This window comes from Lissotriton vulgaris, unplaced genomic scaffold (genome assembly GCF_964263255.1).
Source record: "Lissotriton vulgaris unplaced genomic scaffold, aLisVul1.2 SCAFFOLD_341, whole genome shotgun sequence".
Lineage (NCBI taxonomy): Eukaryota > Metazoa > Chordata > Amphibia > Caudata > Salamandridae > Lissotriton > Lissotriton vulgaris.
Window position 1 is genome coordinate 741,898 of NW_028243854.1, and position 16,882 is coordinate 758,779.

Sequence of the window (16,882 nt, forward strand, 5' to 3'; positions counted from 1 at the left end):
GGAGCTTTTGGTAGATCAGGAATATCTTAATCATATGTACTCATGGATAAAGGATTATTGGGACATTAACAGGGGGAGTGCTTCAGTAGCGAATGAGTGGGACCCTTTCAAGGCAGGGGTACGGGGGGGAGACCCTTAGCTTTAGCATCTCGAAACAAAAAAAAGAAAAGCTCAGGACGGATCAGTTAAGTCTCGCCCTACTGGAAGCGGAGTATAAGTTAGAGCAAGCTACGCTGGATGGGAGAGACGTGGAACAACGATTTTTGGAAGTATTGCTCGCCAAAGCTGAGGCAGAGGAAGGCATAGCAGGAAAGGCGGCTAAAATATTTACTGTACATAGAGAGCAGTGCTATGAATATAGTGAGAAAGTAGGACGTACATTAGCAGCAAGAACTAGACAGAGGGCTGCTAAAGGGGTGATTAAAGAAATAAAGGACTGCAAGGGCAACTTGATCTCAGACACTGGAGGAGTTGTGGAAGTTTTCAGGGATTTTTATAGCAAATTGTACATGGAAGACCACAAAAGAGACTGTTTAGATATTCAGAGATATCTGCAGGATATACCCAGCAGAGTATTATAGGAGGAAGACAGTTTGGCCATGGATGCTTCCCTGGGGGCTGAGGAAATTATGGAGGCAATGTTGAGTCTACCCTCAGGCAAGGCAGCGGGCCCAGATTTAATACCAGGCGAATTTTATAAGGTTTTCTTTACATCCATCAAGGAGGAACTAATTAGAACGATCAGGAAGGCACAGTTAGGAGTATCCATCCCAGTCAGTTGGGGAGGGGCTGACATCGTATTAATTTTAAAGAAAGGAAAATCCCCGATAGAGCCAGGATCATACCGCCCAATAACGCTTATTAACTCAGGTTCAAAAATCTTTTCCAAAGCACTAGCTGTAAGATTATCGAAGGTAATAGAGAGTTTGGTCAACAAAAATCAACATGGGTTTATACCACAAAGGGGCACCACACAACATATTAGGAAGATGATTACATTATTCGATCTAAAAGGGGGTAACGGAGAATCCTATGGCAGCCTTGCTGTTAGACGCCAAAAAGGCATTTGATCGAGTGGCCTGGGAATTTCTTTAAGGATTGGAACCGGATGGGAGTGAAAAAAGTGGGAGACCTGTTAGGATCAACGGGGGTGCGTCAGTTTTTAGAAATACAACAGAAATTTGGTGTCACTTCGAGGAGTTTTTTCAAGTATTTACAAGTGAGAAGCTTTTTAGTTAGCAAAACAGGAGGACTGCGGGGCTTTGAGGATAATACAATACTGAAGCTTTTTGAGCAGGGGTATGGTTGCACCATTAAAAGGATTTATGCAGAACTTATAGGAAATAGAAATGACGACATAGAAATTTTTTAATTGAAATGGGAGAATAAGATAGGGATACCAAAGGGTTTCTTTGTAAAATCACTACGGCTTGGACAGGAGATATTATGTTCGGCAGCATTACAAGCCCAACACTATAAAACATTGTATAGGTTGTACTTTACGCCAGCAAGAATAGCACAGTGGGGGGGGGGGGGTACACAGGGGATCACATGTCCATGCTGTGACTGTACAGATGGGGATATGGCACATATTTTTGCAGAATGTCCTAACCTGACCCCCTTGCTAGGAGCTATCAAAACCTTTTTTTATAGATCACTAAATTGCAGGGTTAAACTGACAACAGATGTGATTCTATTAGGAGTAGGGAGCGGTATAATACAATCGCAGTATGAATATCTCCTGTTCGTAGCCATGGCAGTGCTAAGATTGTGTATATGCTCTGCATGGCGGGATAGAGCACCACCCACTATGCAGCAGTGGAGAGCAAGATTACTACATATCTTTAACTTGGAAAAAGAGATATATGCTAGAAAGGGGAAAAAGGGGAGAATACTAGGGTTACGTATATGGAAACCGATCACAGATTGGAAATGTGGAAATGAAAGAGCAGAGCTATAATTGGTTTAACCTGTGTTTTCTTTTTCTCTCTTCTTTCTCTTTCTCTTTTTCTTCTTGCTTCTTCGCATTTGCATTTTGTTAAATGTTGGGAGTGCTACGATTTTTTCGAATGTCTTTCAATCATGTTACATATTGTCATCTGGTTTCAATATTTACTGTATAGATATACAGGATGAACTGCGTATATAATAGGTATACCTCTCTTTCTGACTTTCTCTTATCTTTTCTTTTTCTATCTTTCTTTAGTCTTATATGGTTTAAGTTGTTCTGTGCGGGGGGGAGGGAGGGAATAAATGTTGTGAAAATTTTGAATAAAAATATTTTTTTTTAAAAAGGATAAAATGTACAGGATTGTATTCATAACATTTTTATTTACCCAATATATTTTTAATTTTCATAACAACTTACTGGCAGATGCATCAACGAAAATACCTCCCGGTAAAACACCGAATCGGTAAAACAGGCCGATACTGAACGCAAAACCAGAAAATGCTATGCATCAAACCAAAATCGGTAAAAAATAAAGATTTGCTAAAAAACCCCACGGTAAATTACCGAATCGCAAAACAGACAATCGGAAATACCGAACCCCAAAGCTGACCTCGGAAATACCGAATCGCTATTAACGAATCGCAATGGAATGCATGATAAGTCGCTAATACCGAAAATCCCAAAAATCGCTATTTTGCATGAGCAAAAGAAGGGGAATCACAATCAGGAGGTAAAGTAAATTGAAGGACAGAAAAAAAAAAAACCCATCAGCAGGTGCTGACAATCAGTAACCCGGTCCGGGAAGCAATTGCAGTCGTACGTGAAGGCTCGTGACGACCAAGCCCATTGTTGGCGCGTCAACCTTGTTACGGGGAGATTGTTCCCCGCGGTAACCCTGCCTGAAACCCTGCCTGAAACTTAATTACCATTCAAAAAATTGCCCGATTGGATTAGAACAATCTGTTCTATCACGGGTTACGACTGCTTTACACTCCCTGCCACCGGCCGGCACCCACTGTGTGCGCCTCGCCCATTGCGGCTATCATGGCTAGGAATGATTAGGCTTTATTCAGTCCTGATGATGATCCCTGTAACCTTGTAATGGGATTGAAACGCCGTCGACAATTACTACACCATATACTTTGTTGTGTATTTATTACTATATTTCAAGTAATGGTGTGAATGTGAATTCTGTTATTGCTATATGCACAGAATACAATAGCTTTTGCCTAAAAACCTTTCTCTACCTTCTATCCACTCTGCTAACCATGACAATTTGTAAACGTCTGGGCACAGGCTTGTGCCCACCTCCAAGAAATTGTTGAAGGTATTTCTCCGAAAAATTTTGTTATAAATTAAATATTAGACCTCTGCCCGGCTGGGCAAGTCAATTTACAATATAGTTTCCATTGTGTCTATATTTATCCGTTGACTACATTCCTCCTTGCATAGGACCACTGTTGCTTTCACTCATATGTTCCCCGAGGTCCTGTGCTGACTAGATTGGGTGCCCTTGTTGTGTTTCATATTATGACAATCAGTAACCCTTCATGAATGCCCTGGGAAACCCCACATGTCAACCAAAATGGCTGCCCTCTACGTGCTTGCTAGGAGGAGGAGGATCAACGCCCAGGCCCAGCGCAGGAGGATGATCCAGGACAGGATCTTCAGGGTGCGCATCACTTTGCTGGGGCAGACCGAGGAACAGGTGTACGACAAGTACAGACTCAACTGTGCCATGCTTATGCGCCTAATAGCAGACCTGGAATCATTACTGCAGCACGAGACCCGTAGGACCAACGCCATACCAGCCCATGTGCAGGTCCTATGCTGCCTGCACCTGCTTGCGTCTGGAAGCTTCCAGGGGGTAATAGCTGAGACTGGAGGCGTGTCGCAAAGCGCTTTATCGCGCTTCTTCCACCGGTTCCATGGCACCCATGTGTCTCCCCTGCAGGCGCTGGACACGCAGCATCCGGGTCTCCACTACTCCGTACCCTTCGGACAGATCGACTGGTCTTGCAGCTGCCTGACCCGGGGGCACAGCCCTCTGCCTGATGCGCTGTCGTGCTGCAGTTTGGCTGGTTGGAGTGACGACAGCCTTGCGTGGGACATTTTGGGGTGCTGAACTCTGATCCAACTCCATCCCGGACAGGGAGGAAACATCTGCTCTGCGGCTCTGCGGATTGGCCCGCACTGGTGGTGGTGGTGGTGGTGTCTTGGACCGCGAGGGTGGTGGTGGTGTCTTGGACCGCAGAGATGGTGGAGGTGTTGTCCGCCGTGCTGGTGAAGGGGAGGACATGGCTTCAGCTCCCTGTGAGCACTCCGCATCTGTCAACACTGGTGTCTCTGAGATGACGAGGCGGCCACTGTCGTCAGAATCGATGGGGGATGCATCTGTGTGTGAAACAGTGCATAGTTATTATCATGGTATTGTATGTGAAAATTGCTTTGGCATCTCACAATAAATTACTTTTTCTGACAGACATTTGGCCCTTTGCTGCTGTATTCATCTCTGGGTTCTGGCATGCACCCATTCATGTATTGACTACAACTCCCATGGTGCAACACAGTGGTGAGGGTATGTGTTTTGGGCACCGCTACATGTGCACTGGGTCTGGCATGGGGAAGTGGGCAGGGATTGACTACACGCTGCATTGCTACACTGCCATGCATCTTACCTCGTCCTCCTTCCGCAGCACCAGAGGTGTCCAGATGTGTGACCCCCACAACAGCTTCCGGTTCTATGGTAGACTCCACTAGGTCCTCCAGGGCTGTGTTAGGTGTCACATTGGATGTGCCCCCACCTGTGCCTGCAGCATCCTTGACCCTCTGCGCAATCTTCTCCTTGGCCCTCTTACGCAGGTCATACCTGCGTTTTTTTAAATCGTCAATGCTGCGGTGGGTGACTCCGCAGGCATTGACCTTGTCCTTGATGCGCAGCCACATCTTTATTTTTTCAGCCTCAGGCACCTTCAGCGATAACTTCCCAAACAGTCAGTCATTGTTGCTGGTCACACACTCTATTAGGATTTCCAGCTCCTTATCAGAAAACGTGCGTTTTCTCTTTCGGTGTGTGTCCTTTCCCTGCTGGGGGGGCCTCCTTCTCCATCTTGTCCTGCTTGCCTAGTCCTGGTTGCTGCTGGTTCTGTCTGGGTCCTCAGCTCCTGTGCTCTGCCTCCTCCTCTGTGCTACTCCGACCACAGAATGCAGCGTGGGCTGTCCTACTTCCTGGTTGTGATGTCATCGGCCTGCTTCCGATGCGTCGCGTATTTATCCCGTTTTCGCTATTACCGAATTCGCAAATACCGAAATCACTAATACCGATTCGGTATTTGCTAACTCGGTAATTGCTACTCTCGCTGACGTACTTTCGCTATTCAATAGCGATTTTTACCGATTAGTTTGATGCATCGCGGTTTGCATGTCCTTAATAGCGATTACTTATTTTTCGCTATTACCGACATGTATTACTGAATTTTGATGAATATGCCCGATAGACTTTATTCACAAATGCAAATTTGGTCATCAACATAGGTTGGGAATAGGTTTCTCTAAGGCAAAATATATTTTTCCACAGAGATGAAGAAAACAAAACAAAAAATGTGAATTTGCACAGAGGAATCCATTCCTCCGGTGTGGAGTTCTCTCCTATGGATAACTCCAGACAGAGGGAGTGGATTCCCAAAATCCCAACATGCCTCTATATTTGTTTTTTTTTTAGTTTGTATTAAAAAAAACTAGTGAATGGAGTGCGGACTCCTTGAGGGTTTGGGTAATTCCAAAATTGAAAGTAGAAGTAAATCTGTGGGTGCAGATTCACTTCATTTTTTGGGAATAAGCACCTTAATGTTTGGAGTCAGGAGAGTAAATCAGACCCACACCACAAAGACATGCACTTTTCCCAAATGTTTGTGGTACTAGAGTTAGAAAGTTAAATCCAGCCCCTCTCCACCCCCTCCCCCCGTATGTACACTTTCTGCAGTGTCTGTAGGACTGGAGTTAAAATAGTAAATGTCACCCCAACCCCATCAAGATACATATACTTTCCCAAATGTTTGTGGAACTGGAACTAGAATATTAAAACTGCCCCCCCCCCCCAGCCCCACATCTTCCCCTCAAATACAGGCACATTTCACAAGGACTGTGGCATTGGAATTAGAATATTAAACCTGACCCCCCGAATATATGCACTTATCCTAGAGTTTGTGGGACTAGAATTCGAAAAGACCCCCCCACCCTTAAATATATGCACTTTCGTCAATGTCTGTGGGATTGCAGTTAAAGTTAAAGTAGTAAATCTTACTCACCACCCTTACATATATGCACTTTTCCCAGTGTTTGTCGATCGGGAATTGAAATAATAACTTTGAGACCTTTTATTTATGTAATTTTCCCAATGTTAGTTGGACTAGAGTTAGAATAGTACATCTCACATCATTGTTGAACCCTCTTTTTCAAATGTTTATTGGTTTTGAGTTATAACTGTACCTGCCAAACCTCGGTTAAGTCATATATTTTTAATGTTTTCGGATTATAAATAATAAATTAGATTTTTGTAGCAGTTTGAATTTAAAAATTCTCTATCTATCCATCCATCCATCCATCCATCATCTATCTATCTATCTATCTATCTATCTATCTATCTATCTATCTATCTATCTATCTATCTATCTATCTATCTATCTATCTATCTATCTATCTATCTATCTATCTATCTATCTATCTATCTATCTATCTATCCATCCATCTACCCATCCATCTACCCATCCATCTATCTATCTATCTATCTATCTATCTATCTATCTATCTATCTATCTATCTATCTATCTATCTATCTATCTATCTATCTATCTATCTATCTATCTATCTATCTATCTATCTATCTATCTATCTATCTATCTATCTATCTATCCCTATTGACGGTTGCCAGTAGGTAGTTATAGTTACAGCTATGTTTTCAAGGGAGAAGCGTTATTTGACTTGCCTATATCTTTGGGGCCAATTGACGAAGCTTCTCAAAATGTATTTTAAAAAGTGCCCTGGTGATTCTTGTTGTGATTAAAAAGTTTTGGGGCAATCCATCAACCAGGGTTTGAGAAAAAAGGGGCTAAAAAAACATGTATTTCCAATGTTAAATCCCGTAGGAATTTTAGAAACGACTACAGCCTGAACTATTGAATGGAATTACACCAAATTTGGCAGAAAAGTAGCTGTTGGTCCAGAAAGTGACCTTTTTGTAAATTGGTGTAAATCTATTCAGAAGTTTTGGAAATATTAAGGAAAATCCACATTTTTATATATAGGAACCGGATCCTCAGAGGAGCTGACAGTCCATGTACTCAAATTTGATTGGCTGCCAACACTTCAGACCAGGAATTGTCGGCATTCATCTTGTGACTCAGCTTCAGCCAAGTCCCCCCAAAAAGTTAAATAAAGAGAAGGGGCAAATATTTAAATAAATCCGGGGGGCCCATGCAGCCCCCTCATAGCCCCGGAGATTGCTATCTCCCTGGGGCACTTTAAAATATGTGTGTGGGTGGGCCCGCTGGGACTGCCCTCACCCTGGGAACCACCAATTCCCTGGGACACTATACAAAATATAGATGCAGGTGGGCCTGCTGGGCCTGCCTGTGCCCCTGAAACCACCACCGCCCTGGGGCAAAACATAAAATCAATGCCGGGCCGTACAGACCCCTGCATCCCTGGGGACGGTGACCTCCCAGAATCAATTTATTGAATTTAAGGGGGGTGTGCAGCCCCCTGTACAGCCCCAATAACCGCCACATCCCAAGGGCTAAAATAAATTGATGTAGGGGGTCCGTCATGCATCTCCGGCCACAGGGACCCCCACCTCCCCGGGGCAAAGTTGTAAAATGGAGGGGGCCACCACCCCCCTTCTTGGAGCCATTTATGACCCCGGGGTCCACCACCCCCTAGGGCCATCTCCTACTACCTCTTGAGGTCCCCACCTCGGGAGGTAACTGTTTGCTTTTACAAAGCAAACATAACTCCGCCTGCTGCAAGCTTTGTTCTCCCTAATTGGCAGGGTATGCCCAGACGTGAGTCCCTTGCTCACTTTGCCACTAGATTCAATCGATCCTGGCTGTTGACGACTGATTAGCCAGAAAACGGTCCCAGGATGCTTGTTTCCGGTCCAGGGAAGACATGGCCTGGCAGTTCGGGCTGGATTGTTCCCATGAGGATTTGCATATTGCCATGTCTGAACTGGGATGGCGGAGTGAGCTAAAGAATAATGATGGATTAAACCCAGATCAGTTGACTGGGGGTGAGTGCTTGCAATGTTCAACACTCCGTCCATCATCCCCTTTGGTTTTGCTTTGTTCGCCCTAAGTTGGCAGGGTGTGCCCAGACGTGGGTCCCTTGCTCCCTTTGGCACTGGATTCAAGCTAGTCTGGCTGATGATGGCTAATTAGCCAGAATAAAGGTCCGGAAGGAGCAGAAAGAGGCCAAATAAAGGTCAGAAATGAGCTTGCTGAGATCTCATCTGAGGTCCAGGCCCCTTTCCCAACTACTCTGCACAGGGACCTCCTGGCCCACAACTGGTTCAATCAATCAATCAAAGCATTTGTAAAGTGCACTACTTACCAGTGAGGGTCTCAAGGCGCTGGGGGTGTGCGGGGTCCTGCTACTGATCGAAGAGCCAGGTCTTGAGGAGTCTCCTGAAGGGCAGCAGGTCTTTGGTCTGCCGCAGGTGGATGGGGAGGGTGTTCCAGGTCTTGGGAGAATGATCTGCCACCGGAGGTCGCTCTCCAGATGCGGGGGACTATGGCCAGGGCGAGGTCGGCGGAGCGGAGCTGGCGGGTGGGGGTGTAGAAGCTGAGTCAACTGTGGAGGTACGCTGGTCCGGTGTTGTGGAGTGCCTTGTGTGCGTGGGTGAGGAGCTTGAAGTTTAACCTCTGGTTGATGGGGATCCAGTGCAGGTCTCTAAGGTGGGGTGTGATGTGACTGCGGTGGGGGATGTCAAGGATCAAGCACACAGAGGCGTTCTGGATGCGTTGAAGCCGTTTCAGGAGTTTTCCCGAGGCTCCTGCATAGAGGGTGTTTCCGTAGTCCAGCCTGCTGCTGACGAGGGCCTGGGTGACCGTTCTTCTTGTTTCTATGGGGATCCACCTGGAGATCTTGCGGTGCATGTGGAGGGTGTTGAAGCAGGAGAACGAGACAGCGTTGACCTGCTTGGTCATGGAGAGGATGGAGTCTAGGATGACTCCTAGGTTGCGTGCGTGGTCAGTCGGTGTTGGAGCAGTTCCCAGTGCAGTCGGCCACCAGGAGTTGTTCCAGGCCTAAGGGGTTGTCTTGACGGGTTTTTTGGCTCTATTTCGGAGTGATGAAGACTTTAAGCTTGCTCACATCTAGGATCTGTATTCTTACCTTGTGTTGGCCCTTTTAAGCCCTTTTTCCAGACCTAGAAGAGGATAGCTGCTTTATATGATGATAGATCCCTTATTCTTGACTCTAATCCATCTATTGCCTATTGGCTTTGACATAATTATGTGTCCTTTCATTATCCTGCCTATAGTAGAGGGTGGATCCTGTGGTCCTGACTTTATATTACACATTGGTATGGTTTGTGTAGGTACTCTGACAGAGCTATGGATTATTTCATCCTTCTCAGGCCTACAAGGCCCAGAACTAGAGAGACTCCATTTTGCTTTCTATCCCTGCAGAGCTGAGATGCTTTAAGGGGAAAGGTAATGTTTATAGTTAAGCCTGTTGTCTGCTAGGGGAAAACCAGCCAGGACTGGTTCTTATCGGAAGAATGTGTTTGTCTCTTGGGCCCAGACGTAACATGCAGATGGTCACTGCGGTTGCGCGAGGGGCCCTGGAGCTGGCACAGGAATTCGGTGGGAGGCAGCCCTCTGTTGGAAATTTCCATGAGGGAAGAGCATTCTATATTAGTGAAGTGCAGAGGCGGAGTGAGTTAGTTGAGTTGGAGGAGCGGAGAGAGTTCGAGCTGGAAAGAGTTTGAGCTGGAAGCAGTTGAGTTGGATTGAAGCAGAGGAGAGGAGTGGAGTTGCAGGAGGAGAAGAGACAGAAGATGCTTGGAACAGAGAGAAGACAGACAGACAGTCAGTGAGCTGGAACTGAAGGAAGCAGTCAGAAGCAGTTACTTATCAGGAGGAGTTGTGAATAGCTGGAGTCTGAAGTAATGCCTTTTAGAAGAGACCGAAGTTATATCGTGGATTAATCTGTGGGAGCAGCTGGAGTGAATTGGACATTGGCATGGAGACAATCAGATAGATGAAGAAGCTAGTGGAGCGAACGATTATCAGAGCGGCAGAAACCATTAGACTGAAGTTGGAAGGTGGAGAGAGTTCGTGGGGGAGAGGAGTCCAGTGCAGAGTGATCAGCGCAGATGTGTGTCCAAGAGTGCAGGAGAGGATCTAAGACGAGCTAAGGCACAGACGAGACAGGAGCCCAGATGACAGCTAGAGCAAGACCCCACACTCCCTAGGTGATATGGTTCTTTACTTTTCAAATATTAACCTTGTCCTTATATTGTATGTCTAATCCTTTTCTTTCAGCGGTGTGTTATAGTTCCTGTTAGTTACAGAGACCCCGCAGATAACATTGTCCCTGTTATATGTCTAATCCCTTTTCTTTCAGCGGTGTGTTACAGTTCCTGTTAGTTACAGAGACCCCGCAGATCTGTGTCCCATTTTATTGTTATTGTAATAAAGATATCCCCGTTCTTAGTGAACCAGTGTGCATGTGTTGTTCTTATGATAGAGAGCGTTTAAATCAGGAAATAACTCTTGCATACAGTGTGTGTCTCTTGTTCTTAAAGCACAGGTAACCTTTCCTTCTAGTCAGGTGTTACAGCCAGAACAGATGCTGCCCCTGATCCGGTAAGTAGCCACTGAATAATTAGGGAGAGAGAGGAGCCCTTGGGCTGGAAGAACATTAGTATACTAAGTGATTCGGCCATCCCATAATATTATTGTAGTAGCGAACCTTTAGTGAATAGTGAGAGAAACTTCCCAACATAGAGAGAGAGAGAGAGCTGAAGGTATTCATAGGAAAGTGATCGTCGTTGTGTAGCGGCGTTAGTGAGAGCACTGATTGTGGTCAGTGTGTATACCCACAAGATTGTGGCTTGAGAGAGCACCGGGGGGATACGGTGTGTAATGAGATCGCCTCTAGGGAAAGCGGCGTTAAAGAGAGCATCAGGTGGAAGCCTGATGTGTAGGTCCGCCGGATTGTGGACCGGATTGTGAGGAAGAGAGCACTAGGGCTGCAGCCTAGTGTGTAGACACGCCGGATTGCGTGTCGAGTGAGCACTGATGGTGATCAGTGTGTAATGGTAAATAATCAGAACTGCCCCAGGGTAGATTAGTCTGGACCCATGTGGTCGCAAGACTATGAGGTATGAGTGTGGTGTAGGGCATGGACGTCCTTAGTAATCAGTGAGTATTCCTAGTAATCCCTATAGATTTAGTGGTGTTTCTGATGATATGAGCTTGTATATTGCGAGTTCCCCATCCTCAGGTAGGTACCCAGGTGCCTGGATAGATGGGTCCTGAGGAGGGAGGTGGTTACGTTTTGGCCAGGTTGGTGTTGCTCTGATGAGCTGGTTCTATCTGGTCTGAGAATCTGGTCATAACAGGGGTGGAGCCGAGGATGAGGACCTCCATCTTGTCCGAGTTCATCTTCAGTCGACTGTTCCTCATCCATTCGGCGACGGCCTTTATTCCTTTGTGAAGGTTGGTTTTGGCAGTGTGTGGGTCCTTGGTGAGGGAGAGGATCAGCTGGGTGTCGTCGGTGTAGGAGATGATGTTGAGGTTGTGCAATCGGGCAACTGGGCAAGTGGTGTCATGTAGATGTTGAACAGTGTTGGGCTGAGGGATGAGCCCTGGGGTACGTATGCCGCAGATGATCTCAGTGGCTTCGGAGCGGAAGGGGGAGAGGCGGACGCTTTGTGTACTGCCGGAGAGGAAGGAAGTGGTTCAGTCCAGGGCCTTCTCTTGGATCCCGGTGTTGTGGAGGCGTGTTCGTAGTGTGCATCGCAGACCTCGTCGAAGGCGGCTGACAGGTTCAGGAGGATGAGGGCCGCGATTTCTCTGTTGTCTAGCAGGGTCCTGATGTTGTCGGTGGCAGCGATGAGGGCAATCTCGGTGCTGTGGTTGCTGCGGCACCCGGACTGGGATGGGTCCAGGATGCTGCTCTCCTTGAGATAGCAGGTCAGTTGTTTGTTAATGGTCCTCTCGATGACATTCGCCAGGAACGGGAGCAGGGAGATGGGCCGGAAGTTCTTGAGGTCTTTGGGGTCCGCCTTCGGTTTCTTGAGTAAGGCGTTAATCTCGGCGTGCTTCCAGCTCTTCGGGAAAGTTGCTGTCTCGAAGGAGATGTTGATGGCTTTCCGAGGATGGGGTGCGATGGCGGTGCTGGCTTTGTTGAAGATGTGGTGGGAGAAGTTCGGGGAAGAAATCCCTGTGGCTGCTGATAGTCATTGGGGGCTTAATAAGTCCCCCATAGCCATATTGCCGAGATGTCGTTGGAGGCCCCAGCCTCTTTTTCAACCAGTCTGCAATGGGGCTTCCTGTCATACTACTGGTTGGGGGATGAAGTCCCCTTGGCTGCTGAGGGTCATTGGGGGCCAAGTACCCCTATTGTTGCGAGTCCCCCACAGTGGGATTGCTGAGACCCTGTCAGAGGCCCCAGCCACTTTCTCAGACACTCTGCACTGGGGCCTCCTAACACACTACTGGTTAGGGGATAAAGTCCCCTAGGCTGTTGAGGGTCATTGGTGGAGAAGAACCCCTATTATTGCCACAAGTTAGTTCCCCACAGCTGGATTGCTGAGATGTGGTCGGAGGCCCGCCATCTTTCTCAACCACTCTGCACAAGTGCCTCCTTTCACACTACTGGTTGTGGGAGGATGTCCCCTTGGCTGCTGAGGGTTGTTGGGGGCCAAGAACCCCTATTGTTGGCACAAGTAAGTCCCCCACAGTCAGATTGCTGATATGTAATCGAAGGCCCCACCCCCCTTCTCAACCACTCTGCACAAGGATATCCTGGCATACTACTGGTTATGGGATGAAGTCCCCTTGGATGCTGAGGGTCATTGGGGGCCAAGAACCCCTCTTGTTGTAACAAGTAAGTCCCTCACACCTGGATTCCTGAGACCTGGTAGGAGGCCCTGCCCCCTTTCTCAACCAGTCTGTAAAGGGCCCGGGTCTCCTGGCGCACTACAGGTTGCAGCTGCGGTTGCTAGTGGTCAATTTGTGTTCACCTAAGGCACAACAAAAATTCTGCTCCATTGCAGGATGCAAAGTTTTTCAGTAACTCAGTGTTCTCTGCAGAACGAGGAGTTGCCGGATTCTGCAAACTCACTGCCGGAGTGTAATTTTATGCCCAGGCCTAGTTACCATCCTCAAGCCCACTCAGAGACTCACACACCCACTCAGACACTCAGGGACCCACTCTGACACTCACACAACACCTCACGGGCCCACTCAGACATTCACACACCCACTCACTCACCCACTCAGAAACTCATACACCCACTAACCTACCTATACAGCTACTCACACACCTTCTCTCAAAGATTACAGGTTACAGTTAGGAAATAAAATGTAAAAAAAATCAACATTAATTGAAATAACTAAAGGGTACAGGGACATTATAGTTAGTATTTTTTTTAAACATAGAAATTCATTGAAAAAAGACAAAGGTTACAGGGACATTATAGTTAGAAAATAGAATTTTAAAACAACCGTAGAAGTTCACTGAACAAAACAAAGGTTACTGGGATATTATAGTTAGGCTCACATTTCACTCTTGCAAAAGCAGATACATTTTGCTGTTATAGTTCCCTGATCTAACTATAACTTAGCCCTCCACAATGCACTGCTAATGACCTCACATATTACATCACTCATGACATGGTCAGTGACGTCACTGATGAAATCTCAAATAACATCATTGATGACATCATCCACACAACCACTCACATACCAATTCACACCCCTATACAACCTCTCACATATCCTTTTACAGACCCACACAATCACTCACATACCCATTCACATACCCATACAAGTACTCACACAACCACTTACTCACCCATGCAACTACTCCTACAACGAGTCACTTTCCCTATACAGCCACTTGCATACCCATTCACAGCCACACAATTACTCACATACCCATTCACAGACCATACAAGTACTCACACAACCACTTATTCACTTATACAGCCGCTCACTCACACAGCCACTTACTCACCCATACAACCTCTCAACACAGTCACTCACTCACCCATACAAGCACTCAGACACACTCACTCACACACCCACACAACGATTTACATACCCATTCACACTCACCCATGCAACCATTCACAAAGAGAAACACCCTCCAATTCAGCCACTCACACACCAACTCACTTAACCAAATACCCACTTATACAGCCACTCATTCACCCATATAGCCATTTACACACTCAGTTACTCACTCATATAGCCATTTAGACACCTGCTCACTAACCAATATAGTCACTCACTCGCCCACCCACTCACCTACCCATACAGTCACTCACATAGCCACTCACTCACCCATACAGGCACTGACACACCCATTCACTCACCAATACAGCCACTCAATCACCAACGCAACTACTTACTCACCCACTTATACGTACATACAGCTCCTCACATACTCACTCACAAACCTATACATCCACTCACACACCCACTCACACACAGATACACACAGTCACATAGCCACTCACATATTTGTTAATAATACTACCTCTCGCTAGTTGTACACCTAGTATAGAAACGTACACTCACTGAATAATGTCATCAGTGATGTCATTTGATAGGTCATCATTGATGTCACTGACCATGCTATGAGTGATATAATGTGAGGTCATAAGCAGTGCATTGTGGGGGTAGAAGTTATGTTAGCTCAGCTAACTAGAACTGCTGAATTTCTCTGTTTTTTTCACAAGTGAAACATGATCCTAACTATAATGCCCCTTTAACCTTTGGTTCTTCTATCTATCTATCTATCTATCTATCTATCTATCTATCTATCTATCTATCTATCTATCTATCTATCTATCTATCTATCTATCTATCTATCTATCTGTCTATCTATCTATCCAACTATCTATCAATGTATAGTTGTGTGATGAATCCAGTCTCTTCAGTTTACAGCCTTTTTTATAGATACTTTTATTAGTCTTATGGGACTCAGATAAATATATGGATAGAGTTAACTGTTTGTGTGTTCCCACTCTTGTGAGAGTCCTATGGGTGTCAATATCCCAATATTAAGGGAGTTATTATAGGAAAGATATATTGGTAAAAGAATGTCAGTTTTGTAAATAAGTATGGTATTCGATGAATTTGCAGTTCTGTTGCGATCCCGCGAGAGTCTTGTGAGAGAAATTTGCAAGCTTCAGGGAGTGAAGCTTGGCACATAAACTCGTATGATCTCACAAGAGTCTCGCTAGACCTGCATGGAAAAGTACTGAGTCAGCCTCCCAAGAGTTGTTTTACAATCCTGCAAGAGTCTCATGCGATCATTTTGGGAGAAGTAGAAAAAATATAACCAGGCTATATTAAGGTCAACCAATAGTTAACATTGTCACTACATGGCTGATGAAATGCTATGATGTAATTGGCTGCACAACCACAGATAGCTGACATTGTGCTGGTTGGTTTGGAGGAGACAGGAGCCTCTTTGGCTTGTGCTCAGCAGAGGTGATTTTCTTTGGAAGTAAAAGAGACTGATGTCTTCATTTGCATTTAAGAAACAGCTCTACATTCTGGTAACTAATAGAATAGTTTATGTACTTTGTTTAAAAGTGTCATTAGGTATCCTCCTGTTTATAAACCTATTGTAAACCATGTTTACTGAGTGAACAACTGTTTGCAGAGGTGTAGGTCTCTCAGTATAGCTTTTTAGAAGTCAGCAGGGATTGCATGTTACATAAAAGATTGAAGTGTTCACCCTGTTTACAGTTGTAAGTAAAGAAGGTAGTATTTTTAAAATTCTAAAGCAAAGAATCTGTAGTGTGTTTATACTTTTTTCCTAAAGTGGCTGAGAAGTGCATACATAGACAGCTGTCAAGCTGCAGTGAGGCCGGGGAACTGCTTCATGAGACCCAGTCAGGGTTCTGGCCGCAGTTCAGCATCGATTCTGCTTTGCTGTTAGCCTCTGAATCCCTCAGGCAGATTGTGGATGGGGCAATAGTGCTGCACTAATAATGCTGGATCTTAGTGCAGCTTTTGATACCCTGTCTCGCGGCCTGCTGCTTGAACGGTTGTGGAACTACGGTATTGGAGCCAAGCTCTGTGGTGGTTAGAATCCTTTCTATAGAACCGCACCTTTCGGGTGTCTCAAAACCTTTTTTTGTTCTGAGGTTTTTTCATTACGACAGGAGGTGCCACAGTGCTCAGCACTGAACCCCACCTGATTCAATCTCCATATGAGCCTCCTAGCTGACATCATTGAGTGTTCTACCTTTAAGATCATGTGATACGCTGATGACACACAGCTGATTATCACCTTGTCTCAGGATAAAAGAGGCACTGCAGCCTTGTTAAGATCCTGTCTGTCAGAACTGGCGGCTTAAATTAAATGCAGGAAAAACACAGGTTCCGATTCTAGGGAAGCAACCATCGATCTGGTCATCTGCGTGGTGGGCTGTTGCATTTGGGCCACTACTGGAACCCAAAACAAAAGTCAAAAACTTCGGCATTTGGTTCGATGCAAGTCTCTCATTTGATAGTCAGGTCACCAATCTAGCCAGGAAATGTTTTGGAGTCTTGAAAATTTAGAAAAATGTTCTGACACTTCTACCAGAAGTGGCTAGAAAGTCAGCAGTTGAGACATTGGCAATGCCCATACTGGACTACTGCAATGTGCAATATTTTGGAGTCGCACACTGCAGATCGCAGA

The 16,882-nt window shown here is 45.7% G+C and overlaps 1 pseudogene; it reads left to right on the forward strand.

Annotated features, from left to right (window-relative positions):
* Positions 1–599: 599 nt before the first annotated feature.
* LOC147668219 (uncharacterized) overlaps positions 600–16,882 on the forward strand; it is a 29,679-nt pseudogene continuing 13,396 nt past the window's right edge.